Raw genomic sequence first — 26887 nt, 5'->3', positions numbered from 1 at the left:
TACGTGAGAACTGTTCTAAAGTGAAAATCCTAGTGAGGTGACGAGTCAATTATTGGATGGAGATAATGATGCACCAAATTTTGCCCAATTGGAAATTAGGAGACTGTACACCCAGATTGATATAACACTGTGTCACAAGGAGAAATCGGCCATTACCAGACTTCTGCCCCTGTCCTTATCTGTTATTTCGAGATATCTTTGTCTCTTACTCTTCAAACCATCCTTATCCTTGCTTTGCCTGATTTATACTTTTCCTCCTTATGAGGGAAGTGTCCCTTATTACCTAGTCTTGCTGAACTTTGCTGCTTATCCTGGCTGATGGCGAATCGACTGATGTCCTGAGGACGAAGGCTGACCCTGTATGCTTACCCATTACGGAGGGTAACTATATAATGATGAAATTGTAATTGTCTGTTTGCCTTTTCTTTCTAGGTATCAACTGCTTCTTTTGATAGAGACCATAGTTAGACGTTTTCTAAATTTGTGTTGCTAAATTGTTTTGCATGAAGCCCAACATGCTAATGCTAATTTGAGGTTAGTTAAGGGGGTCACTAAACGGACGCAAATAGACAAATGACTGAATCTATGCTTTGTTGAATGATGCGCTAATGATACTCTGCTAAAGTTGATTTATGTTGACGTCGTGCTTTGTTCTAATGTTCATGATCTTTGCTTTGATGAAATCTTATTCGAGTTGCTATATTGTGACATTACTGATGTGTTTTCTGGTATTGAGACTAATAAACTTACTAGTAGAGTGTAACGAATAGGGAATAAATATTGTAAATCTTATTAAATTCTGTGTGGTTATTCATGACTGTAAAGTCATGGTGTGTTCTGATTCTTAGTAATGTCACTAACCAATTGATTGATTTTCTATTGTGAGTATTGATGGGGTTATTGATCTATTGATTGACATGTTGATTAGTTATCTCGTCTTAAGGTGTCTCCAAACAGGGTCAAAAGATTCATTGGCCTAAAACGAGTCCCAGACTAAGTAAATTACCTAAGGCGGGATGCGTTATCAGTTCTCAAATCAATGATGATGCCCATAGAAATGTTTTATTTGAAGACATAAAATTCCCTTAAATTGATTTAATTGTCGTATTCTTCCCACCATTTCTTTTGTGTAGTTTTCAACGTTGCATCCTTTGCAGCGGACTTTGAAACCTTTTTGCTACTAGTGCCAAAGTCATAACCTTTCTTTCTTTTTAGAACGGGTTGTTTGCCTTGTTATTTTGAAGGATCTACAAAGCCATCATGCTTTCTTTTTGGGACAAACTCTAAAGCCTTTTTCCAGTCCCCAGTGTCCTTTAGAGTCAACAAAATGCAAATCATCTGGTCCGGAGTGAACAACTTCCCGCTGCAGGCACTTTTCACGTTGAAGTCTAAGAGTTCCAAGTTTTAAACGCTTTGCATTTGCCAACGATAGCACAGTCTGCTGACTCTTGTCCACCAAAGAGCCAATTATGTAAACTTCATCATGCTCAAATGCCTTCATTACATTGGGAGAGTCAGCAGTCAAATAAACAAGTTCATGTGCAGGAAAAAATATCAATGTACGACTTCTCTGTACTAGTCAAAAACAATCTTTCCCAAGCACCGTGGTAACGTTTTACTAACTCTTTATGATAAGACCCATCTCTCTGAAGATTGCAGAAATGAATATGCAAAGGGTCAGGTGACCTCCTGTTCCAGCCTTCATTTTCCATTAACTGATTCACAGTGTTCTCCAGTTCCCTTTGCGACATGTAGCTACTGTAGGCATGTAAAATATTAATGGCTGGCCAAAAATCATAGCCTGGGCCGCCTTGCTATTGTACGGGTTATCTATATTTTTATGCCAGAACTGCAAGAAATAGGTGTTTCTGACGTCAGTTTCATCTTCTTTTTCTATTGGGTGTTCGGATTCTTCTTTCCTTATTTCCTTCCACTTTTCCTTCCTGGATTTCTTATGACTTTCCTTGATTGATAAGTGTTTTAAAAATGTCTTCCTTGAGGATTTTGTGGGCAGTTCCATAAGTATTCTCAACTGCTCTTCACTGATATTCTCTGGGACCATTTTGCCTGCTAACCTCCACATCTCTACCAACTCTCTCATAGTGTTCAAAGGGCCTTCTTTCTGCTCTAGATGTATTTCGCCATCATCATCAGAAGGGTCGGATTTCGCCAAAGTCTTCCATCCATCTAGGTCCAGGTCCTGAAGGAGGTGTGTCTTGGTTTCTTCTTTCATTAGGCTAAGAGAGAAACACAAAGTTCGACCCGTGGTTTGTTGATGTGTCAGTTTAGCAAGAAAACCCTTCCTTGTTCCATCGTGCATCATGGGAGAAAGAGCAGCACCCTGAATTATTGTCCTCAAAAGTGTGCTCAGGAGTGTCATTGTGAAGGACAATGTGGCATACAACGAAGATTCCTGCCAAAATCGAAAAAGCAAAAACAAAAAATAAATTAATACTCAAAGCTGCAGAAAATGTGAAATCAAAGCTGCATCAATTCTAAAAAACACAAACCACCATCAAAATACTTTATTCGGTTGATGAAACCATAAAAGCATATGACTTTCAAACACAAAAATAGGCTAAAATATCCATTTGCCGTTAAACATTTTATTAGTATCAAGATACAAAAATAAACTTCATCATTTCCGGTGACTTATTCTACTTCTAAGAGCGCCTGCCAGAAAGCTTGCTTTATCAAAAATGAGTAAAGGGCACAACAGCATTTGTAGATAAATCAAGGCTGGTCTTACTTGCCAAAAACCCTTTTCTCTGAGCAAGGGCAGAATATAACGATGTCGCAAATTACTGTAATGATCGCAAAGCACAATAAAATGCACAGTCTTGGGGCGAGAAGTTGTAACACAAACAGGGCCCCAGGTCTTCCACATTATGTTTGCCCTGTGGCTCTGCTAAGATTCTATCTAAAGCGTGTAAACAGGAAGCAATGTTGGGAAGATGTAACCAAATTCAAATGTCTCCACAGATATATCAGCTTTCAGTAGAACGTATGTGCTATGAAAAGGATTCAACAATTCTCTAGGCCCTTTGTCGGCTTTTGCATTTAAAAAGTGTTTTTTTTTTTTAAATCAAGGGCAAATCTTTCCAGTGATTTTTTTCTGAAACCCCAAATAGGGCTGGGTCCAGTTTCTCCAGGGAGTGTCTTATATCATCAAGCCACGGAACAATATCACCTTTATCCAAAGAAAGACAACCTCAAATGATTGCCTGGTTCACATCTTACTCCGTGCTTGCCAAGATTTTGAACGTTCTAACTAGAGGAGAGAGTGTCAACCTATCAGAGCTATATTTCAACCCCAGTTCTTCATGATCATGAGTTATACAAGTAGCCATGGACAGGGGTACTGACAACAATCTTCTTGCAAAATTATTTTCCGCCAATTGGATACCTCTGCAGTCTTTATATCCCCATAGATCACTACCATAAGCAGGGCTTGAAAAATCTACTGGACCACTCGCAATGGCGAGTTTTATTTTATGCTCTGGGAGTGGACAAGGAACAGGTGTTCTGTTCTGTCAGCAACCGAATTAGCAATTAAGATGCCTTTAAATCTTATTCTTGTCTGTGTTCAGAGACAGAGGTCAAAAGTTAGTTTATATTCTTGCAATTCAAATACTTTTCCTTGTGACTGCAGAGTTCCAGGATTTTGAAAGGTGTACTCTTTGACCTATGTGAAATGAAAGGCTTTTGGTATCTGTTTTTTCCTAACACACAACATTTATATCACTAACTTAACTTTGCAAACATTTCAAAATGTATTTCAGTAGCTGTGAAAGACCATTTTTGTACTTCTGTATGCTAAAAAAATATTTTATTAGGATGGGAAAAAAAAGTCAGAACACTTTACTTAGTGATGTGCAAAGGATAAATGTTTTCTGAAACCCAATTTTCACAGATTATCGTTAATAAACTATATAGTTTTATCAATAAAACTGCAAAGCACAAGGGGGAATGGTTATACAGGACTATTATTCTTTATCCTGGATATTCCCAAGTGTCCCGTATCTCCCTGCAAAACAGGCAATGAGGTAAGTTACAGACTGCAAGGTTACTTGGTCTTGCAGCTGATTTTCAGTTCTACTCCCCTTGGGCTTTACTTCAGCAACAAGTCTGAACATGCAGTGCAATTAGCCTCGGTATTAATTAAGTTTTGAGATTTGAGCTTCAACGCTACTCGACTTTAATGGATCATAAATGAGATTCGATGATAACTGAAAGTCTATTGAGCACTTCCTCAGGATCCACTGGGCCCAGATGCGGCAGGGTCATCTCCCTTCCATGTCCAGAGCAGCCAAGCTCACTTTTACCCTAGTAACAATGGCACTTGATTTCTTCCTCTTACTGGTCGGTTTGGAAGGGGAAGCAGGGCTATTAGGCCTCGCAAGTGTCAAAGGGAAACCAATACTGGCAGTGGCATTCATATTATTTGTCTAAGTAGGCAAGGTTGCAAGGGGCTACTATATCTCCAGTATCGCCTCAAGTGATCTCGTCTCAAAATATAATTTTGAACCACTTCAGAGCGACTTGCCCCCCTGCCCTGCCTCCCCAAATCCCCCCACCAGTACAGTTCACCTGGCCAAGCAATGACCTGCGCTCAGTTAGGGCAGTTTCGTTAGACAAGACCCCGATGGCACGTTCCAGTATGGTGTCAATTCTTGTGGGTTTACATGCCGTTTACCCATATTAAGGGCTGAAAGAGTAAATAAAGGCAACAACTCACCAAGTTAGTCCAAAACTAGAGTCATGTGTCAAGAGGGTAGCCCAGCCCAGCCTTGGTCATCTGCGGATGGGTGTGAATGGGCACAGACTGGCCCGGTTTTTGCCCGGCAGTGATGAAGGGCACTTTTATAGGATACAGCCTCAGTCCCCCCCCCCTCCTTCTGGGCCACAGGTGTCACCACAAAGTCTACTGGAGGACTTAGTCACTTCCAAGCAGGATGCTCCGACAACGTGCAAAAAGTCCAGAACAGCGATTCCCACACTACAGTGATCAAGAGTACTTTTATAGCGCACAATATCAGCCTCCTCCTTCTGGGCCACAGGTGTTACCATAAAGCCTGCACGGGGACACAGTCCCACCCCAGCAGGATGCTCAGACCACAGCCAAAATAGTCCATAACAGCGCATCTTGTGCCACTGTGAAGAAGAGTGCTTTTATAGCACCCAGCATCAACCCCCTCCTTCTGGGCCACAGGTGTCACCACAAAGCCTGCTGGAGGACGCAGTCCTGCCCCAGCAGTATGCTCAGACCAAGGGCAAAAAGTCCAGAACAGTCCTGAGAAAGTTTCAACTACCCAATTCATTCCCACTAACAAGAGGGCAAATTGTACTGTAATGGTCATTGTCCCATTCCTCAAACTCTTTATGAATACTGTACTTTTTTGTGTGTTGCAAGACGTGGGCGACTGTGATCAAAGGAAAAGGACATACAACCATGAACACTTTACGGTAGCTCTTGCACTTTAGCCATCGGCAAGAAAACTGTTTCCTACTTACACTTCGTAAACACAGTATCAACATCTTCTACATGGCTTGTTTAATAAATGTCCCTAAACAATAATCCTAAAATTATTTTTCCCCAAACAGATCATTTACTGGTCAAAACACTCCAACTTCATAGTGAATGGTACAGGATGTACTGAATGGACTTACACCCTTTGGCAGTTACCTACCAATAAAATGTATTTTAAAGGCAGAGGAGAGGACTTAATTTAACTCGGATTAAAATATATAGAATATCACGATGAATGTAGTAATGTAGTAAATACAAATGAAACATAGGGAACAAAAGGGGCGGTGGGATTAGTTTACAGTATTTATACAATGTAGTGTTCGCCGAGAATGGACTCTTGAAATGAAGGGACTGCTGCTTATGCACACAATTTCAGGAAAAGCAAGGTTTTTATCCTCATCTAATGCCTCATTGGTTATCCTGCCTTTTGTGGGATCAGGGCTAGGGTGGAAAATGGGCCCCACACTGGCTGCCTGAACAAAGAATGCTCAATTTGTGCTACGTCTATGGAACTACAACATAGCGCAGCTGCACGAACTGGAGACTGGTTTGCTAGCTATGGCAGGAATCATGTTTGGAGAAATAACAAGCCTTGTTACTGCATCGACCTATGCACCATACAGAACTTGAACATCAATCACTCAGCCACCTAAGTGCAAGTATTGATTGAGAAGCTGCATTCTGCTGCTGCTGAAGTTCTGTTGGCCGACATTTAAGGCAACGTACATACAGGCCATTGGCATATTCAATCTGGGTTACTATGATTGCCTGTAATTTTGATTAGACTACAATATGGTCAATAGTCTTTTCAACACATGCAGATAGCAGAAGACCACCTTTAACACATTAGAGCTTGGATCGTCCAGAGGCAGTTCATCTATGATGGCAGCTAGATTCTTCACTTTAGAGACGGTCGGTGAGAGGGTAAAGCCAGTGTGGCACCATTGCTTCTGAAAGGTCTCTTTAGGAACCCACCACCAAAATTTGCTTTGTTTGGACTGAGTTTTAGGAAGACTGTATTCACCAACACACCATCTAGTGAAGCAATGTGAGAATGGAGAAAAGGCATTCTTAAGACTCCTCATACATCATTCAAGTCTCTCTGAACAGGCCTCGAAAAATCATTAAAATGCTACCAGAACCGCATTTCTAATGACTTGAATAATCTACCTGACCGACCTTTAGGTCGCTTGATCCATAAACTTGTCTCAAATTATGTGATCCTGGGCAAATATTTTATTTCACCGAGCCACTTTTTTCTTCTTTACCACATATGACAGCACCTTCAAATATGTGAATTCAGTGTATCTGCTGTACAAATAAACGTTTTTGTTTGATTTAGTAAACTGAACTTTTGCATCATGTATAAAAAAAATAAGATCTGGCCCACACATAGGGTACACATGATCTCTGACTAGGCTCTTAGTTCACTACTGACATCCGGCAGGAGCAGGAATGTTGGTCAGTTCATGTTCAGAAACGTTTCGCTTTTAATAAACATATTACTAAAAGCATGATGTGGTAGCGTACTGTCATTTTCAGTCAGCAAGTTTTCCATTGAGATGGGCACAAAATTTCCCAATGACATACATTCCAATGATAAACTATATAGCATAATAAATCTGGTTTTGGAAATCTGGTTTCTGAAAATATTTATCATTTACAAATCACCAAGTAAATGCTTGGATTTGTTCTAATTCAATTAAAAATCTTTGTTTCCATTACACTTCTCAATTACACAAAAATGTGTTTGCTGCCAGCTAAAACTCTGTTTAGAAAATAAAATGGGAAAAAAGGGCTGCAGAAGAAAGCTTGTGGTTTTTCCCATGAAAATGGCATCAACAAATGGCTTGCAGTGCTAAGATCAACATCTTCCCAGCTTTCAGTAGCAGGCAGACTTGAATCAGAGAACCCAATTTTTCAACACAATTGTGGCATTTTAGTGGACATACCCCATTTTTACTATTTTTTGTGCTTTCAGCCTCCTTCCTGTTAGTGACAGAAATGGGTGTGAAACAAATGTTGGATCCTGCACAGCTATACATTCCTGAAAAGTAGACAAAAGTTTGAATTCAGGAAGGGGTCAATTATGTAGATCCTTTAAGGTTTTCCTACAGAAAGTAACAGCTAAAATAAAAAAATATTGAAATTGAGGTAAAAAAAAAGTTTAATTTCTGTCGACGTTTTCTTCAAGAACTTTTTCCAGCTATGGCAGATTTTTGAAAGCAATACATCGTTACGTCTGCCCGACTCTTCGGGTTGTGGGGATATATAGGGCTTGTAGGTTCATCAAGAACCCTAGGTACCCAGAGCCAATAAAGGAGCTGCACCTTGCAATGGGTTTTCATTGTGTACCGGATATAGAGCAATTCTTTTGGTGAAATATAAAGAGTGAAAAAAAGGTATCAAGGAAACCTTTGTATTTCCAAAATGGGCACAATGTAAGGTTTTTAGAAGCAGTGGTTATTTGCACATCTCTGAATTCCTAGGTCCCCATACTAGCGTGTGAATTACAGGGCATTTCTCAAATAGACGTATTTTTTTTACACACTGTTGTATATTTGGAAGGAAAAAATGTAGAAAGACAAGGGGCAATAACAATTGTTCCACTATTCTGTGTTCCCCCAAGTCTCCCGATAAAAATGGTACCTCACTTGTGTGGGTAGGCCTAGTGCCCACAACAGGAAATGCAACATAGACACATAACATTTTCCCATTGAAATCTGATGTGTTTTTTGGAAAGTGCCTAGCTGTGGATTTTTGCCTCTAGCTTAGCCGGCACATAGGGACACCTACCAAACCTGTGCGTTTCTTGACAACTAGACACATTGGGGAACCCAGGATGGGGTGAGTTGTGGGGCTATCACCAAGTTCTGTTACCCAGAATCCTTTGCAAACCTCAAAATTTTGGCAAAAAAAACACTTTTTCCTCACATTTCAGTGACGGAAGGTTCTGGAATCTGAGAGGAGCCACAAATGTCCTTCCACCCAGCAATTCCCCCTAAGTCTCCTGATAAAACCAAAATACACCATGGACACATCACATTTTCCCAAAGAAAGCTGACCTGTTTTTTTGCAAAGTGCCTAGCTGTGACTTTTGGCCTCTAGGTTGGCTGGCACCTAGGAAAACCTATCAAACCTGTACATTTCTGAAATCTAGACACCTAGGGGAACCCAGGATGGGGTAACTTGTGGCACTTTCACCAGGTGCTGTTACCCCAAATCCTTAGCAAACCTCAAAATTTGGCAAAAGAAATTACAAATAAAATAAAACATTTCCTCACATTTCGGTGCTGCAAAGTTCTGGAATCTGAGGGAAGCCACAAAGCATCTCCCATGTCTACTGATAAAAATGGTACCTCACTTGGGTGGGTAGGCTTAGTGCCCGCAACAGGAAATGCCCCAAAACACTATGTGGACACATCACAATGATCAAATACAAAACTACCTGTTTCTGTGTGTGTGGGGGGGGGGGGGAGGGGGGAGGGCACCTGCGTTTTTGGTCCTGGGCTCAGCAGCCATCTAGGGAAACCTACCAAACCCAGACATTTCTGAAAACTAGACACCCAAGGAAGTCCAGGAAGGTGTGACTTGCATGGATCCCCCAGTGTTTTCATACCCAGAATCCTCAGCAAACCTCAAATTTAGCTAAAGAAAGCACACAAAACAAAATCACATTTCTCTTACATTTCTGTGTGGGATCACCGCACCGGCACAAATTCCCCACCACCAAACGTTCCCCTCAGTCTCCTGATAAAAATAATACCTCACTTTTGTAGTTGGGCCAAGTGCCTGTGACAGGGAAGAGCCAAAAACATGTAAAAATTGAGGGGGACTCAAAGCCGGGCCAAAAGGGCTGTGTGAAAAAATTAACGTTTTTAGGCTGACAAGTGGGACAGAATTTTTTTTATCGGTATAGATGTGACAATGCTGGGTGGTAGGAATTTTGTGGATTCCTGCAGATTTCGAAAGGTTCCATCACAAAAATGTGGGGAAAATGTGTGATTTCAAGCAAAGTTGGAGGTTTGCAGAGCATTGTGGGTAAGAAAATGGTGTGGTGTGCATGTGAAGCATACCACCCTGGACTCACCCAGATGTTTAGTTTTCAGATGTGTCTAGATCTCGTAGATTTTTTTTACATGGCAGCATCCCAAAGTCTAAAAAGTGCAGCCCTCACCATTCCTAGTGGGACGATTTTGAGAGTTAGACAAGATCTCATGGCCCAAATGTAGACCAAACCTGAAATAATCAAATGCCCTCTTGCTTGGCATTGGGATAAGATCTTTTAGTGTGCGGGGGAGAGCTGAAAGACTGTTATCCCCTTCAGTTGGGGTGGGGGCATAACCATGCCCTTTCTGGTTGGAAGTCACCACCCCACAATTTGTTTTTTTAAATTCCCTGGCATCTAGCAGGCTTTCTGCCCCTCCCCACCGCTGGCGAATGGATCGGGGGTAATTGCCCCATAGGCAGAACACCTTTGTCCCCATTTATTTGGGGAGGGGGCATGGCCATACCCCCACCCTCTTTTTTTTAAAAAACATTCTTCCCTGGTGTCTGGTGGGCTTTCAGCCCCCTTTGGGGACAGATGGGCCTTACAAAAATAAGCTGATCTGCCCCAAGGGGCCAGACATGGGCAATAGTAATGTGTCCCCATGGGGAGTGAACATTGTCCAAGGGGCTGCCCCCCAAACAAAAACACACATACACACCAATCCCTGGTGCCCAAGTGGTTTCTGCACCCCCTGGAGCCAGATCGGCTAAATAGAATTAGGCCTAAAATAAATTTGCCACCCAGGGAAGCGACCCTTGCCTAAGGGGGTCGCTCCCCATCTGTAAAAACAATAAAACAAATCCCTGGTGTCTAGTGGCTCCATGACCCCCCCCCCCCCCACCCCACCACCCCGGGCAGATCTGCCTAATTAAAATAGGCCGATCTGTCCCCAATGGGGACAGAAATGGCCTAATAAAAAATTGTCCCCCTGGGGAGAGACCCTTGCTTAAGGGGTCGCTTCCCTTCATTGTATACATGTCAACAAAGAAAATCCCTGGTGTCCAGTAATTATTTCTGCAGCCCGATCGCTATGCGATCGAGCCGCAGAAATGCTCAGAAAAACATCAAAGGAAAGGAAAGGCCTTTTTTCCCCCATTTGCTGCCTCCCTGCCGTCCCCCACTCCCCGATCGGAAGAGAAATGCAAGCATTTCTCTTCCGATCGTGCTGGAAGCTAAGCTTCCAGTGCGATAGGGGCGGCCTTGGATGAGGTCAGCGCACTGGCATTAGACATCACTGGGGAGCTGAGGAGGGGTGTTTGGGGTAGAAGGGGAAGGCCTGGGGGGTGTGGGTGGGAATTCCTCGGTGGGAGTGCTAGCGCTTACCCTGAGGGCCGGTAACAGGACATAATGGTTACGTCCATGGCGCCTGAGCTCTGTGCCACTGGACTTAACCATTATGTCCGTGGCGGGGAAGGGGTTGATGAACACTGTATCGATAATACCTCAGAATTACACAAAGAAGTATGTCAATGAACGGGTCCCACAGGACATCTGTTACATTATAGTATAATTATCCTGGGCCTCGTAGGCATGTAGGGTTGCAAAGTAAGCCCATGAACTCTGACTTCAAGAATAAGGACACTTCAAAACAACCTCCAGTTAAAGGCTTTTCTGTTTCCAGTGACTTGTCACATGCTTAGGATCACCCAAAAGGCTACTGTCCCCCTACACCAGACAAGGGAAATATGGCCTATTATCCACAAGTGCAGCCCTATCTGCCTCCCACATCTTTGCTTCAATTCATGCCTGAGTCCAGCTCCAAGTGGAGTGCAGTGACTAGGGAAGAGTCCCTTCACCTAAACAATTCCCACATAGGTCACACTATAAAGCTACAGTTTCCCAATCATGTTCAACAAACTGGGTAGACTCTTACCCTACCCAGACTGCCCAAAAGAGCGCTTCAGGCCACATCAGTGGAATGATACACTGTAGAGGTACTACATTTAAGAGTGGACATAGATAAATTGTACTTGTTTTTGTTTCAACACCATTAAGATTGTTCAGCAAATTTTTTATAAGCAGGGCTTTGAAAATCTGCAATATGAACATTTAAGGACTGTAGAATGGCACATGTGTCATGGACTGAGGTCCCGCCTAAGAGCGTCTCTACAGCATATATTATGATCACACTATACAGTCTATGTACAGCGGTCATCATAATACATGCATATCTTTCTCCAATACTGTGTTAGTTCATGCTATTCAATCCAGGCACTGCAAATCCTTTGGCACTTTTTCAGACAACCTCTGTCTGTGCATATTATCCTTCCACTGCCATGCACAAGTCCAAGTTGTGGTTCCATTCTGTGTAAATCGAAGGTGTCGGTGTAGTCCAGCATTGTCTGATATCGCTCTTGGTGTGGCACCCAACTATCGAATGATTGTTCTCCGAAGTCTATGTATCTGAACTCTAGTATAATATATCCGATGCAAGATTTTAAGCTGCACTAGAGAAATCGTAATCCTATTTTAACTTCTCTAAGGTGAATCGGTATCACTAGTAAATTAAAGCTAGGCATCAACAACCCAGATGAGAGACAATTCCTTATTGAATTTTTCTTTTCACTAGTTACAAAATATTGCAACTGGGTCCAGTGTCTGGCATTTTGAGCTACTTTAGAAACACATTCACAGTTAACTCCACCTGCATCTTGGAACTGTTACTGATGTCCATTTGTTTCACTCACTGCCCCCTGTAGATGATTGACCTGGGATTATAACCTGTCCAACAGTAAGGGGCTTCCCCCTGCTTCTTACCTCTTAATGAGTAACCTGGGCGGTATCAGGGGCTCTCTATTGGGCCGCTTGTAGTGACTGGATTTATTTGATAATTTCTGATTACCTGATTGAATTGCCTGGTTTCAGCAGCAGTATGGTGAAACGTGAATTAGACGTACTCAGACCCAATGGTAGCAGCAACAGAACTACATTGGATGGCTTTCTTGAGTGAGTAGCGCAGGACATTGATAAGAAAATTCAGCTGGCCAAAAGGCACCTTTCGCTGACTCTGGGCAATGTGGAGTTGACGGCAGAAACTTCAGTGTGTACCTTTTCAGGATTGGGGACAGTACTATCTTTCCTTATTGTGTTGTTTTCTTGACTTGTTGGTACTGCTATAAATTAACAAAGTTATTTTAGGCAACTGTGTCCTGCTTGTGTTATAGTTGACAGGAGTTGAGTAGAGTTTCTGAGACTCGTGCTGAGACCTATCTTTCAGCCTGTTCATCAGGTTAGTAAGGATACTCCTTCCCAAATAAATAACCCACTTTCTTACAGTGTGCACATTTCCATCACACACTGAATACAACTCACACAAAAAAGGTAAAGCAGTAAAAATGCAAACCTACCTCATAGAACAGGTAAATCATGGGCAGCAGAAGGCCATGCATTGAGGGAGGACCTTACTGTGGGAGAGATGCGTCGGGGAAGTAGTCGTCTTTGGATCCTTCTGCACCTGAATCAGTGCGCAAAGGAGAAGGTGAGAGTTGGGCATGCTCAATGGTTCTCCTGCTCCCAGCAGTAAAAGCACGAGGGATGGTGAGGGGCAAAGGTTATGTGCTGCAAGTGATCTGCTTGCCATAAATGCGAAGGCTTTATTCTTCAATTATAAATGAAATCTATTAAGTCAGGGAACAATACGTTTAAGTGTCCAAAACAATCTATTTGCATATGGTGCAACATGCTTATTAAAGCATACATGTATGCCTGCATACAATATAAATGTTGTTTAACTGACATGCTTCTGTCTGTGTATATAGGGAGGACATGTGGCAACCTCTGTTCCCGTCTTGTCCTTACAGTGTCAATGAGAGTTTCTTCACTTTTCCTTTGTAAATTATTTCCGTTGTTTTAGAAAGCTAAATAAAATACTCACATTGTCTCGGCCTCTGTATTTTGTGACAAGACCAAAGAGTGCATTCTCTTTACCTGTTGACTTTATGTCTGTCAACTTGAAAACAAAGAGTGTGTGTGTGTGTGTGGGTAGGTGTGTGTGTCTGTGTGTGAGAGAAAGAGACCAGGAATGGTGACGGGCGGGTGATGCAGGAAAGTAAAAGAAGAAGGGCAGAGTACAAAGTAAGTAATAAAATGGAAGGAGATGGCATGAGATACACAGATGGCAATGCAGAGAAAAGAGGCTTATGTGACTAACAGACCAAAGAGGAAAGTGGTCTGAAGGTGAGAACAGGAGTGACTGAGACACTCCAAAGAACACTAAACCCTTCCACTGATCTTAGTCATTTTTAATTCACAGTCACATATTTTCAGAATATTTTCTATGTAGGTGCAAAAAAAATCATTGTTGATACTTATCTGATCCGGTATACGAGCTTAGGCAAAGACAATAGGTTTGGCTTGTTTTAGGCGCATGCTCGTTGTGTGATATGTCTGGATCAAATAACAAAAAACTCATAGACCACAGAACACCGGGTACATGAGGGCAACTTCCTCCCTTTCGCCTTCTTTCTGAGTGAATATGCGCTTCCACCCTCGCATTACTGGAAATATCTTTAAATCCTCCACAGTCTACCCACTAACATGGGTAGAGCACCCTACACCTTGGAGGCTGATCTGATACTACGTTACATTATGACATGGAAAAACTTGAAGGTAACTGTGTTGTGGCTATATTCTAAACTTATTGACATTCTCTTCTCTCAACCGAGTGCACAGAACATACGCCAAGGGTGGGAAACCAGATTACACCTCTCCATACCAAACGATGAGTAGCTTGCACTTCTGGAGGATCATGATATAACATTACGTGACGCCAGGTTAAAATGTAGTTATTCAAGATCCTTCATAAATGGCACTGGTCACCGGCCAAGCACTATGAGGTACACATGCTCCTAAGCTCCTTATGTTAAACTGTGAGATAGCGCATGCCCTGTGGGAATGCCCGTCTCTCTTTCACTATTGGCGCTCAGTCTGAGACCTAATCGAAAAACAAGTGAGGGGTGTTGACACTATTGATAAACTGGCTAACCTTGTTGCATGACACCTCAAGCCTCCTAATGCCCCACCATGCCAATAGATGGCTCTTGATGGCTCTGGCAGTGGAGGAAGTGGAGATCCTGGGTGACTGGAAAACTGCTACTCCCTCCTCCCACCACATATGGGTGGCAGTCCTGCACGCTATGCCCTTGTATTAAGAAATTATGTGCACACTTAATGATCAACTGCAGACGTTTTAGGAACTATGGGGATCATTCCTTAATTTATAGACAACCATAGTTGGTTAAGTGTATAGGCGGTCACCGCCTCCATGATAGGATGATTCTACCCCAGCGTCAGTTTGACTGGCATGATAAGCTGACCACAGACTCAGTGAGGAACTTACCACCCATCGCCTACATACTCAGAGTTACACTGCCATACTTAGGACTGCACTGCGATGATGGAAATGTCAATGTTAGTCGCAGGGGCGTGGGAGACAATAAAGTTCTGGGGGGGGACAGCCTTGGGGACTTTCAATCAACCCTATACAAATCGCTCGTTGTTTATGAACTGCAGGCTCCGATAAATATACACAATCATATATATTGGAAGTGAAATAGGGAGAAAGGAAGGCATGTTTTCACAGTCTGAAAGTATCTTTTATTGTTATTTATATTCACAAAGTAATTAGCTCAAATGTGAAAATAACATGTTGGTTAACCTTGCATCTTCATGCACCAAGCAAATCAAGGTAGGAGGGTAAAAAGGAAGAACATACCCTTTGCGCCCCAAACCCATCATGTCGTTCGCCTCATGCCAATTGGAACTGCACTGGAGAGATCAAAAGCTATTAAGTACAACAGTTGTAAACTGTGCTAGGAAACCATAGTTCTAATAACACTTCTACTCCTGTGTGTGATCTTGGGCAGCTCAGCTCCACATCAGTCATAACTAGGAGCATTTCAACTAAAGACGCTCTTGGAGTTACAGTCAATATAAACATGGATTCCCTAATCTTTGTATAAACTGCAGTCACTAATTTCTTTAGAAACGGCTGTTTGTGATGCACCAGGTCACAGCGTGTAAAGAAAAGACATTCACTGATTATAAAGAAAAGACATCAGAAAAGGACTATTACAAGGTTATTACAGTCGAGCTCTGACGTCACAATGCCTTCTGCCAGAGCTAGCAGCCAAGGTAGAAGGTAGAACAGGTCACAGAGCATAATTAATAAAGCTGTTTAAAGCAAAAAATGGAATGCTGCTTTTCTTTCTTCTGCTCTACTTTAATAGCTTGGAATGACAAGCTATGCACTAAGATTTTAAGTGGTTTGTGGGAAAGTTGGTGGCGTGACCATGTATTATATGGGGTCAAATACCCCCTGTGTACATAAGAATATTGCAAGTCATCTTAAAGTTCATACCTTAGAAAAAAAGCATTGGCAAAGCCAATACATCTCGCCTATGCAAGTTCTATTGCCTTTGCCAATGTGTTTTAGCCATGCTGTACACTAGTGAGACTACTATTCAGCATGGCCCAAAGTTAATGGCATAAAGGAGAATGATGTGTCATCGACTGGTGTGGCATAGTATCATGGATTATGTAGAGTGTCCTAGAATGGAGCAGTAAACTTAACTTTAAAGGAACAGGGGTCCCTTGAAAAAATGCAACACCACTCCCATAAACAATGATATTAAAGTAGTATGCAAATGGAATGTTTTATGCATTTATTCAATCAAAATATAAAAGATCAAATGTAGTGGGAAAACATCAACAGGGGAAATCGAGAAAGACTGGTATTCGGGCATTACACAAGTTATCTGGATGACCCAATGTCACCAAGTACAAGAAAAATTTTAAAAGTAACCTATATAGTACAGTGGTTTGGAGGAGGCTGGCCTGGTTTGTAGTGGGTACCTATGGTACGTACACCTTATACCACGTCCAGTTATCCCTTATTAGTGAAATGTAGGCAGTGTCTAGACGCCAGGCTCTCTAGGGGTGGCTGTAGCCAAGGCTTATCTAGGAGACATGCAAAGCTCATGCAATACCACTGTAGTCACACAGTACTCACACACATGAAAGAAAATACTCAGTGTTACAAAAATAAAGGTACTTTATTTTAGTGACACAAATGCCAAAAATACCATAGAGACTATACTCCCTTAGGAGGTAAGTAATACACCAATTATATACACTAGTATGCAGCAATAGCAATAAAAACAGATAGAAAACAGTGCAATTAGTGAAAATCATAATGGTTAGAAATGGGCCTAGGGGAAACACAAACTATGTACTATGGAATGTCGGTTTCCCACCTAGGCAAGTGTGGTGTGTAGAGGGGCGCTGGGAGTATTAGACAACACCAAAGGTAAGTAATAGAACCCACCTCAGAGCCCAGGAAAGCAGGAGTAAAGCACAGTAACTTTCCTAGAACACACAAGAACACGAGAAAGACGATAATGCAAGGACCAGAAGATACTTCAAGACACAAAGGGTGGATTCCTGGACCTAAAGACCTGTGGAAGAATGGGACTAAGTCCAAGAAGCACAGAAGAGTCCAGAGAGGACAGGAGCCCCTGCTAACCCGAATCAAGGTGCAAAAGAAGAACCACTGGTGAAGAACAACAGTCAGTACTGCACCCAAGAAGATGGATGCAGGTTCGTGGTTGGCGCAGATGATATCCCACACCGAATGGATGATTGCAGTCTGGTTTGCATCGCTGGATTCCACCAACAAGCCTTGGCACGGGCAAAGCTCATGGTTAGCGGAAAATGGCAGTGCCCGGGACCAGGAGGGACCTGGTGGACTCTACCCAGGAGGAGGACTCAGAGGGGGCTCTCAGCAACTCAGAGAGCCCACAGAATACCAGCCAACGCACACAGAAGTCCTCCAGCACTGGGACAAAGGAGTTGCAAAAGGAGGCCCATGCAGCACAAAAACAAAGGATCCCACGCCGCCAGAGAACCACTCAGGAAGCTGTGCATCTCAGGAAGGAGTGCTGGGGGCCGGAGCTACATTGTGCACAAAGGATTTCATAGAAGGATGCCACACGCCTTGGCAACTGAAAAACACATGGTGCACGGGGTACTGTCTTGCGTGAGAAGGCAAGCTCTTACCTCCACCAAAGTTGGACAGTCAGGACCATCGGGACCACTTCAGTCTACCACCCGTGATGCAGGATGCATGCAACTCGTCAGGAGAGGGGACCCATGCAGATGGTCATCGTTGTAGAGAGGTGCCTGCTGAAGCAGGGGAGTGACTCCTTCACTCCAAGGGAGATTCGTTCATTCTTCTGGTGCAGACTGAAGACAGGCTGTCCTCTGAGGATGCACGACCGGGAAACAGTTGCAGTTGCTAGCAGGAGCTGAAGTTACAATGTTGAAGAAGTTGTCTTTGCTTCGTTGTTGCAGTTTGTGGAGTTCCTGGAGGGTCCAGATGCAGTTTCTTCAGTGAGAACGTGAAGTAAAGGATGCAGAGGATTCCTGCTGGAGTCTTGCAATTTGAATTTGAAGAACCTCCCAAAGGAGAGACCATAAATAGCCCTGAAAGGGGGATTAGTCAGCTAAACAGGTAAGCACCTATCAGGGAACTGCTCTGATACCACCTGCTGGCACTGGCCACTCAGATGCTCCCAGAGTTCGCTGCCAACTTGGAATCTAAGATGGCAAAACCCAGGGACCCTCTGGAGGAGCTCTGAGCACCACACCTGGGGTGCTGATGGACAGGGAAGTGGTCACTCCCCTTCCTTTGTCCAGTTTCGTGCCAGAGCAGGGACTGGGGGAACCTGAACTGGTGTAGACTGGATTATGTAAGGAGGGCACCAAATTTGCCCTTCAAAGCATTTCCAGTGGCCTGGGGAAGGAAGCTACCCCTTCCAAACCTATTTCCAAAGGGAGAGGGTGTAACACCCCTCCCCCAAAGGAAATCCTTTGTTCTGCCTTCCTGGGCTTGAGCTTCTCAAGCAACAGGAGGGTAGAAACCAGTCTGAGAGGTGGCAGCAGCTGGGGCTGCCTGGAAAACCTCAGAAGGCTGGAATGGCAATACTGGGGGTCCTCTAAGGAGCCCCACAGAGTGCATGAAATCATACAACCAATGCTTGCAAAAGCCTTGGGGTATGATTCCAACATGTTTGATACCAAACATACCTATGTTCGGAGTTACCATTATGTAGCTGGGAACAGGGAGTGACCTATTTCCAGTACACGTGTAAAATGGCATCCCCACACTCCTGAAATCTGGGAAAATGGTCCTGGAGATGGTGGGGACACTTCTGCTAGTGCAGGGGTGCCCTCACACACAGGTACTCTGCACCCTGCACTCAGGGATGGAGGGCCTGCTATAGGGGTGACTTATAAGTGACCTGGTGCAGTGTAACTGGCAGTGAAAGGGTGCATGCACCTTTTCACGCAGGCTGCAATGGCAGTCCTGCAGAAGCCTTTGCATGGGCTCCCTATGGGTGGCAAAAGAAATGCTGCAGCCCATAGGGAACCCCTGGAACCCCAATGCTCTGGGTACCCAAGTACCATATAATAGGGACTTATAAGGGGGCACCAGTATGCCAATCTTGGGTGAAATACTGGGTTACCAGTATGCAACAACTATAATTTAAGGGAGAGAGCATAACTACTGGGGTCCTGATTAGCATGATCCCAGTAGACACACTCAAACACACTGGCAAACAAGCCAAATGTGGGGGTAACCAAGCTAGAAAGAGGCTACTTTCCTACAAGGTTAGCATCTACAATAATGATTTACAAGCTTTTATAAACCGACTTTTACATGAATTACTCAAATAGTGAATCAAGAAGTCATTAGCTCATAGTACCTATGCTTATGCCAACTTATGTACAATATCACAAATTCAAGTCAAGGTACTTTGGCCGACGATATTTCAATCCCCTAGACAAGTATCAGGATCATCCTATGCCTTCGTTAAGCTTGAGTTAAAAGGGTTACAGAGTGCTTGTAACCAAAATGGTGAAGATAAATCTGACTCACGTTTCATATGAGTGACAAGGCAATCAATGGAGATCTGAATCTCTAATCAAGCGCCAATGCCATAAAGTATTAGTAGAGTGGAGTAGTGTCACAGTGTAATAGAGTGTCAAAGTGGAGTGGCAGAGTGTTGTAGAGTGCAAAGACATAAATAAGAGTGAACTGGAGTAGAGTGAAATAAAGTAACGTGAACTAGCATAGAGAAAGTTGGGTAGAGTGTTGTTGAGCATAGTATATTGTTGTATAGTGGAGTGGCATAGAGGGTTGTGCAGTGGCATTGAGTAGAGTATTGTAGATTGAAATGGCATAGAGTGGGGTGGAGTGGCATAGAGTGGAGTAAAGTGGAATGGAGTGGCGTATAGGGAGTTGTGTAGGGAGTTACAGAGTGGAGAAAGTGTTAGAGTTTAATGGAATAGAGTTTCAGAGTCTAGTATCATGGAGTGTAATATCAGAGTTAAGTGTCATAGAGTGGAGTTGGGTGGTCCAGAGTGAAGTGGCATAGAGTACAGTGGTGCAAAGTAGATTGGTGTAGAGTGTGGTGGTATCGAGTGCATTGGTTTTGAGTAAAGTGGTGTAGAGTGCATTGACGAAGACTGCACTGGTTTAGCATACAGTGCAGTAGCGTAGAGTGGTGAAGAGTAGAGGGGAGCAGAGTGGAGTGGCACAACATAGATTGCAGTGGTTCAGAGTGATGTGTCATAGAGTGATGCTGTGCATGGTAGAGTGGAGTGGTGCAAAGTAGAGTAGACTGGTGTAGAGTGCAGTGGTGGAGTGCAGTGATGCAGAGTAGAGTGGCATAGAGTGTAGTGGCATATAGTACGTTGGTGTAGAGTGCAGTAGAGTGGCATATAGCTGAGCAGTGCAGAGTAGAGAGCCGTGGTGCAGAGTAGAGAGGAGTATAGTTCAGTGGCAGAATGCAGTGTTGCAGAGTAGAGTGTCATAAAGGGCAGTGGTGTAGAGTAGAGTGGCATAGAATGCATTGGTGTAGAGTTCAGTGATGTAGAGTGATGCAGAGTAGAGAAGAGTGGCTTAGAGTACAGTGGTGCAGAGTAGAATAGAGTTGCATAGAGTGCCGTGGCATAGAATAGATTGCGGCAGAGTGCAGTATAGTGGTGAAGAGTAGATTGTTGCAGAGTGGAGCATAGTGATGTAGAGTGCAGTAGCATAGAGCGGTGCAGAGCAGATTGGAGTGGCGCAGGGTACATTGGAGTGGTGCAGAGTAGATTAGACTGGCATAGCATAGAGTGGAGTTGCGTAGATTGCAGTGGCATAGAGGAGATGATTTCAAAGTAGAGTGAAGTGCCTACAGTGGAGTGATGTAGAGTAGAGTAAATTCGAGTGCCGTGGTGCAGAAAAGAGTGCAGTGGGACAGAATACAGTGGCATTGAATGCAGTAGTCCAGAGTACAGTGGTGTGGAGTTCAGTGGCAGAGTGCAATGTTGCAGATTAGAGGGTCGCAGAGTACACTGGTGTATTGTAGAGTGGCATAGAGGGCAGTCGCCTAGAGTGCTGTGGCGCAGAGTACAGTGGCATTGAAAGCAGTGGAATAGAGTGCTGTGGTGCAGAGTAGATTGCCATAGAGTGCAGTGGCATAGAGTGCATTGGTTTTGAGTAAAGTGGTGAAGAGTGCACTGGCAGAGTGCAGGGGTGTAGTGTACAATGGTTAGAGTAGAATAGCATAGATTGCAGTGGCGTAGTGTAGAGTGCTGCAGAGTAGAGTGGAGTGGTACAGCATAGATTGCAGTGGCGTAGAGTAGCACAGAGTGGAGAAAACTGGTGTAGGGTGCAGTGGCATAGGGTAGATTGTTTCAGAGTACAGTGAAGAAAAGATAGAGAAAAGATAATATACTTCAATATGTTGAAGTATGCAACGATAACAACAACATAAATAATAATGCTAGGCATAATGGCCCAAAATGAAATATGGCTTCTCCCTGTTAGCCATGCTATAATCAAGCCCTTCATTATCTAGATAAAAAAGCATTAAACATAAATCTTAGAAAAATATACCCTTCTAATAGCTAAATTGGTGTGTAAAAAGGTAAAATTCGGGCCCAATTGTGACTTCACTGTTTCACCAACTGGTGTGATCATAGTCAAATACAAATATTGTATTTCACAGAGTCTCCTTTCTAGCCTGCAGCCATCAGGCTGAGTGGGACTCTGTTTCCTCTTTATATCTTCCTCATTGTTTTGCAGCTCCTCTTGAAGGCGTCCTGCAGTGCCCCTCTTCAAGGCGGCAGGTGATGCAGACAGTAATCATCCAAAACTCTTCTCCTCCTCGTGCCCTTTGTTCTTATCAGCACCCTTAATGCCCACAGCTGTGAACAGGACAAACAAAAGGCAGAGTGCGCAGGGGGCCTCCTGACTCACCTTCATTCTGTTACCATCAGATTGGAGGATGGTCAGTACAGGATTATTATAAGTAGCGCTTTTGTGCGCTAATGGCCCTCTGATAATAGATGTAAAAGGGGAAATTATTTTGTCCCCTTGTCCCCCCCACCTTCGTCCCCCGTGTCCCCCACCATCCAAAATCTGGGGGAGATACATCCCCCGCGTCCCCCACACTTCCTACGCCCATGGTTAGTCGTATGATGTTCATGTACACGCATGAACAGGTGAATCAACAAGGGAGACTTTAACTGAGTAATTGCTTGATTGCCTACAGCTTTTGACATGTACCATACTCACTTTATGCTACTACTTCTCTTCACTATTGTTACCCTTAACAGTGGGATGGAAGAGTTGCACGATTTGAACTTGATCTTTACAGGGTTTTTTTTTTTTTTTTCCTTCTCTTTTCTTTTCCCACAGAAGATCTTTTGTACTTTTCCCTTTTTATCCTTCTTTTGCTACTGCACAAAGATAGTCTATTTTAGAATGCTAAATGTTATTACCCATGCATAGGTGGTGGGGTACTTGTTTAAACCTTGTGAAAAACAATACAAATTTTTGTTACAGCAAGAAACTTAGAGACAGCCACCAAATGCTGGTCAAGTATTATGCTGTGTGAAACACTGGATTTTAATTTACATATTTTTGGCCACCTCCTTAATTACAAAATACACACATCTTGTAAGTACTCCTAGATATGCTTTTTGGCCACACCCCTTTTAGAGACCCCCAGCGTTATTCACCCAACTGAAAACACTGGAGGGGTAGCCGGACCTCCATGATTTTCCATGACAGTCAAAAAAAATTATTACAACTTCTGTCCCGACACAGGGACCCCAAGTTAACAGGGGCCGATGGACATCAGCCTCTCCTGGAAATACATTGACTGGCGCACTGAATCCTGGAGAATGAATGCCTTGCCTTCCTTTGCACCCAAGCAAGGCAGCTGATTAAACCAATCCAACTGTTCAGCCCCCTGGGTTAGGGTATAAGCACCCCTCCCACATCTCTGCAAAAAATGAAAACACGTTCCAGTGAGGGGCGCTGGCATTATTTACTCTGCTGTAGCCGAGAGGAGGAGAGAGTTCAATCTATAGCAATCAACAGATGACGTTTGCAACTGCAGACACCTGTAGGCTTGGACTGTGACCTAGAGAAGGCTCAGTGGACGTAGCTGGTGTGCGGGGGTGGTGTAAGGTTACCATTTGTGCCATAATTGTTGATATCCTACCATTATTTCACTTGTAAGGTGGAACATCTTGAAGTACTGCATGCACACCGCCACCCACGTACTCGAACTCAGTCCAGGAAATCTCTTGGCCTTGTAAGCCGCTGTTATCTTTTTGGAATTTCGAGTGGACATTGTGTAAAAGAATGGAATGCGTGTATTGAAAAAACAACTCATGACAGAAAATACATCAAGCAGCCACCCCCACCCCCAGAACTATTTATAAGAGGAGGCAGTGGTCTGTGGGCAGGAGAGGGTAGACTGACTGCACGCGTCGCCAACACCAGGTAAGCTGCTGCTATAGAGAGGGAATAGCCGCAGAACTTTGAGAGAACTGATGCAGCTCAGCTTACTCTCAGCCCTACTACTCCTAGGAGAGTACTTTTGTTAGCAGCGTTTTTTCAGTACTCTGGTCCAATTCATACATACTGCGTACAGCACGGGTACGGCTAGGGCATTCTATGCTATTCCAATGCAATTCCTGAACGAATGACTGGGTACACCTAAGGCACTGTGGCCCACGTTTACTGAGGCGTTCGCCATTCCAAAGAGATGCAGAGCAGCAAAAAAACAAGGCACTGGTATTTACGGTCCAGCACGAAAGGTGTTTTCCATTGAAAAGTTGCTCTTTCTTCAGTTCAAAAATTGGTTTGCGCAGCTTATCGTCGTGGGGCGTTATTGGGGCGTTACAGCACAAACACCCATGCTTTTTAATGCAAAGCCAGATCTGCTGGGAGATCCGGACTGGGCTTTGTATCAAAGTCTAACACTGCCTTGAAGCTGGCACTAACAAAGAGAAATTACTTAACTTCTTAAAAAACCTAAAATAACACGTATTGAATGTGTGCTGACCTTCACAGCACACATTCAGGGGCATATTTATAATGCCCTGGCGCCACCTTGTGCCACCTTAAGGTCATTATTTTTTACGTTAATGTGGCCCAACGAGGGTGAAATCCCCGCACCTTATTTACAGAGTGGCGCAATGCCTGCATTGCTCCACTCTGTAACCCTTTGCACTACATTATGCCTACGCCAGGCATAATGTATGCAAAGGGAGTGATCCCCCGTTAGAGGAGCCAGAAAAATGGCGCAAAGAAATCTATGAGATTTCTTTGTGCCATTTTGTATGGCACTTTTAACGCCTGCTCAAGAGCAGGAGTTAAAAGGGGGCTTCCATTCTTTAGAATGGGCCCCTATGTACTCTGCAGGAGTAGCACCAACATTTTGGCGCTGCTCCTTCAGAGTACATCTATAACGTCATGAAAAATTACGCTATTGCCACCTACCCTGCGCCATGGTGTGCCGTATTTTAAATATGGCGCACACATGGTGGCGGTAGGGGGCTTCTAAGGGGTGCAGCTAAAGTGGTGCTGCACTCGGTGCAGCACCACTTTCCATAAATCTGCCCCTCAGTTAGTAGGATCCTGCTGTGTTTATGTAGTCCTAGGCTCCCTATTGAACTCCCATCCCAGACAGCGCACACGCGCCTCTGTAAGGCTGTGTGTCACCTAAGGCTGACTAAAGCGTGTCAACGCAGTAACTGATGTGTTTTCTCCTTTGCTCAATGCCATGTGGCAAATTTAGGCTCATATTTGTACTTTTTTGCGCCACATTCACGTCATTTTTTGATGCAAATGCAGCACAAACTTACAAAATACAGCACAATTTTTTAGATGGGAACGCCTACCTTGCATCTCATTGCCTCAAGGTAGGTGCACTCATCCCAAAAATTTCTAAATATAAATATGGAGTTCATTTTGCGCCAAATGTGGGTAAAAAAATTAGAAAAAATTGGCGCAAACATAGTATAAATATGCCCCTCAGTATTCATTCAATGGAAAATGTGATTTTTTGTAAATGGCAGCATCCTAACAGTCTAGCTTTAATCACACATTCGGAACAGTATGCCCCAAAATGCACCAATTGCCACATACTGCTTCCCTTTCTCTCTCCCGCTGAATGTGCAGTGCTCATATGCTACACTTGCGCTTTGTGTGATGCATGAGTATTCCATCCTCCCTAAGACTTCAGTGACATAAAGCAGAAGGCAGTACCCCTCCATAAAAATTGTTCTAGCACCCCTGCATACTGCATATATGTGTCCCGGGTACAAAACGCAGCATGACAGCGCTTGCTGGCAGTTGTGCCATGGTGCAACACTAATTTGTGTCTGGTGTCACAGAAACACAGCACATTTAGCTCATACATGGTGTAGCAAACTTGGCTTCTTTGCCGGTCCCGGTCCCACTCACACACACACACACACACACACACTTTTTACCCCCATTTGCTGCTTGATGCTGTTGCTTTTGATCTGAAAGTGCATAACAGCTGGTAAGTAAGCACTGCACCATTACTGACTTCTGTGCAGTACAATGCTGCACACTGTCGTGCCACGCTGCATTATTCTTAGCACACCTAAATCAGTAGGTGATTCTATTTCTATTCCAGTACTGATAGAGTGCAATGTACTGGCATCCAAAGTACAGAAGATTTTGCTGTTTTTCCACCACTGATGCAGTGATTTGTACCCAAAGTGGTTGCATCCATTTTGTAATATCTCGAAAGATACTTTGTAGTACTGTCGTTGAAAAGGTAAAGCATATGATCTTCGACCAAGAAAGCCTTTCCAGATAAGAATAATTGTCTGCCTTTTAAGTACTGGTGAAGCTATAGTATTGCTACAGCTACATCTAAGCCAAAGTAAAGCCTCTATTTCTCTAGCTACCTCATTGTCATATTAACACACACAGTCTACAGCTTTCTTGCACTGTAAATGGGGACACAGGTTAGCCAGTGCATTTCACCAGTGAACTTTCGTGTACACTGTAGGAAAGTACCATCTTGCCTGGCATGTTACCCCCATTTTTCACTGTATATATGTTGTTTTAGTTGTATGTGTCACTGGGACCCTGTTCTCCAGGGCCCCAGTGCTCATAAGTGTGCCTGAATGTGTTACCTGTGTAGTAACTAACTGTCTCACTGAGGCTCTGCTAATCAGAACCTCAGTGGTTATGCTCTCTCATTTCTTTCAAATTGTCACTGACAGGCTAGTGACCAATTTTACCAATTTACATTGGCTTACTGGAACACCCTTATAATTCCCTAGTATGTGGTACTGAGGTACCCAGGGTATTGGGGTTCCAGGAGATCCCTATGGGCTGCAGCATTTCTTTTGCCAATTCTTACACAGGCCTGCCACTGCAGCCTGAATGAAATAACGTCCACGTTATTTCACAGCCATTTTACACTGCACTTAAGTAACTTATAAGTCACCTATATGTCTAACCTTTACCTGGTAAGGGTTAGGTGCAAAGTTACTTAGTGTGAGGGCACCCTGGCACTAGCCAAGGTGCCCCCACATTGTTCAGCGCCAATTCCCCGGACTTTGTGAGTGCGGGGACACCATTACACGTGTGCACTACATATAGGTCACTACTTATATGTAGCTTCACAATGGTAACTCCGAATATGGCCATGTAACATGTCTATGATCATGGAATTGCCCCCTCTATGTCATCCTGGCATAGTTGGCACAATCCCATGATCCCAGTGGTCTGTAGCACAGACCCTGGTACTGCCAAACTGCCCTTCCTGGGGTTTCACTGCAGCTGCTGCTGCTGCCAACCCCTCAGACAGGCATCTGCCCTCCTGGGGTCCAGCCAGGCCTGGCCCAGGATGGCAGAACAAAGGACTTCCTCTGAGAGAGGGTGTTACACCCTCTCCCTTTGGAAAATGGTGTGAAGG

The 26887-nt window shown here is 43.7% G+C and overlaps 1 protein-coding gene and 1 pseudogene across 1 annotated transcript in view; one reads left to right on the top strand and one right to left on the bottom strand.

Annotated features, from left to right (window-relative positions):
* Positions 1-1040: 1040 nt before the first annotated feature.
* The window catches only part of LOC138292030 (tRNA methyltransferase 10 homolog C-like), a 120548-nt pseudogene continuing 94701 nt past the window's right edge, over positions 1041-26887 (bottom strand).
* LOC138292031 (resistin-like) overlaps positions 23330-26887 on the top strand; it is a 59863-nt gene continuing 56305 nt past the window's right edge. Inside the window, exon 1 of the mRNA XM_069230357.1 lies at positions 23330-23424. The gene's annotated coding sequence lies outside the window, so the exon portion shown is untranslated. The remainder of the gene's footprint in view (positions 23425-26887) is intronic.

The sequence above is a fragment of the Pleurodeles waltl genome, chromosome 4_2 (genome assembly GCF_031143425.1).
Source record: "Pleurodeles waltl isolate 20211129_DDA chromosome 4_2, aPleWal1.hap1.20221129, whole genome shotgun sequence".
Classification (NCBI taxonomy): Eukaryota; Metazoa; Chordata; class Amphibia; order Caudata; family Salamandridae; genus Pleurodeles; species Pleurodeles waltl.
This window is presented reverse-complemented; position numbering and strand designations above follow the sequence as displayed.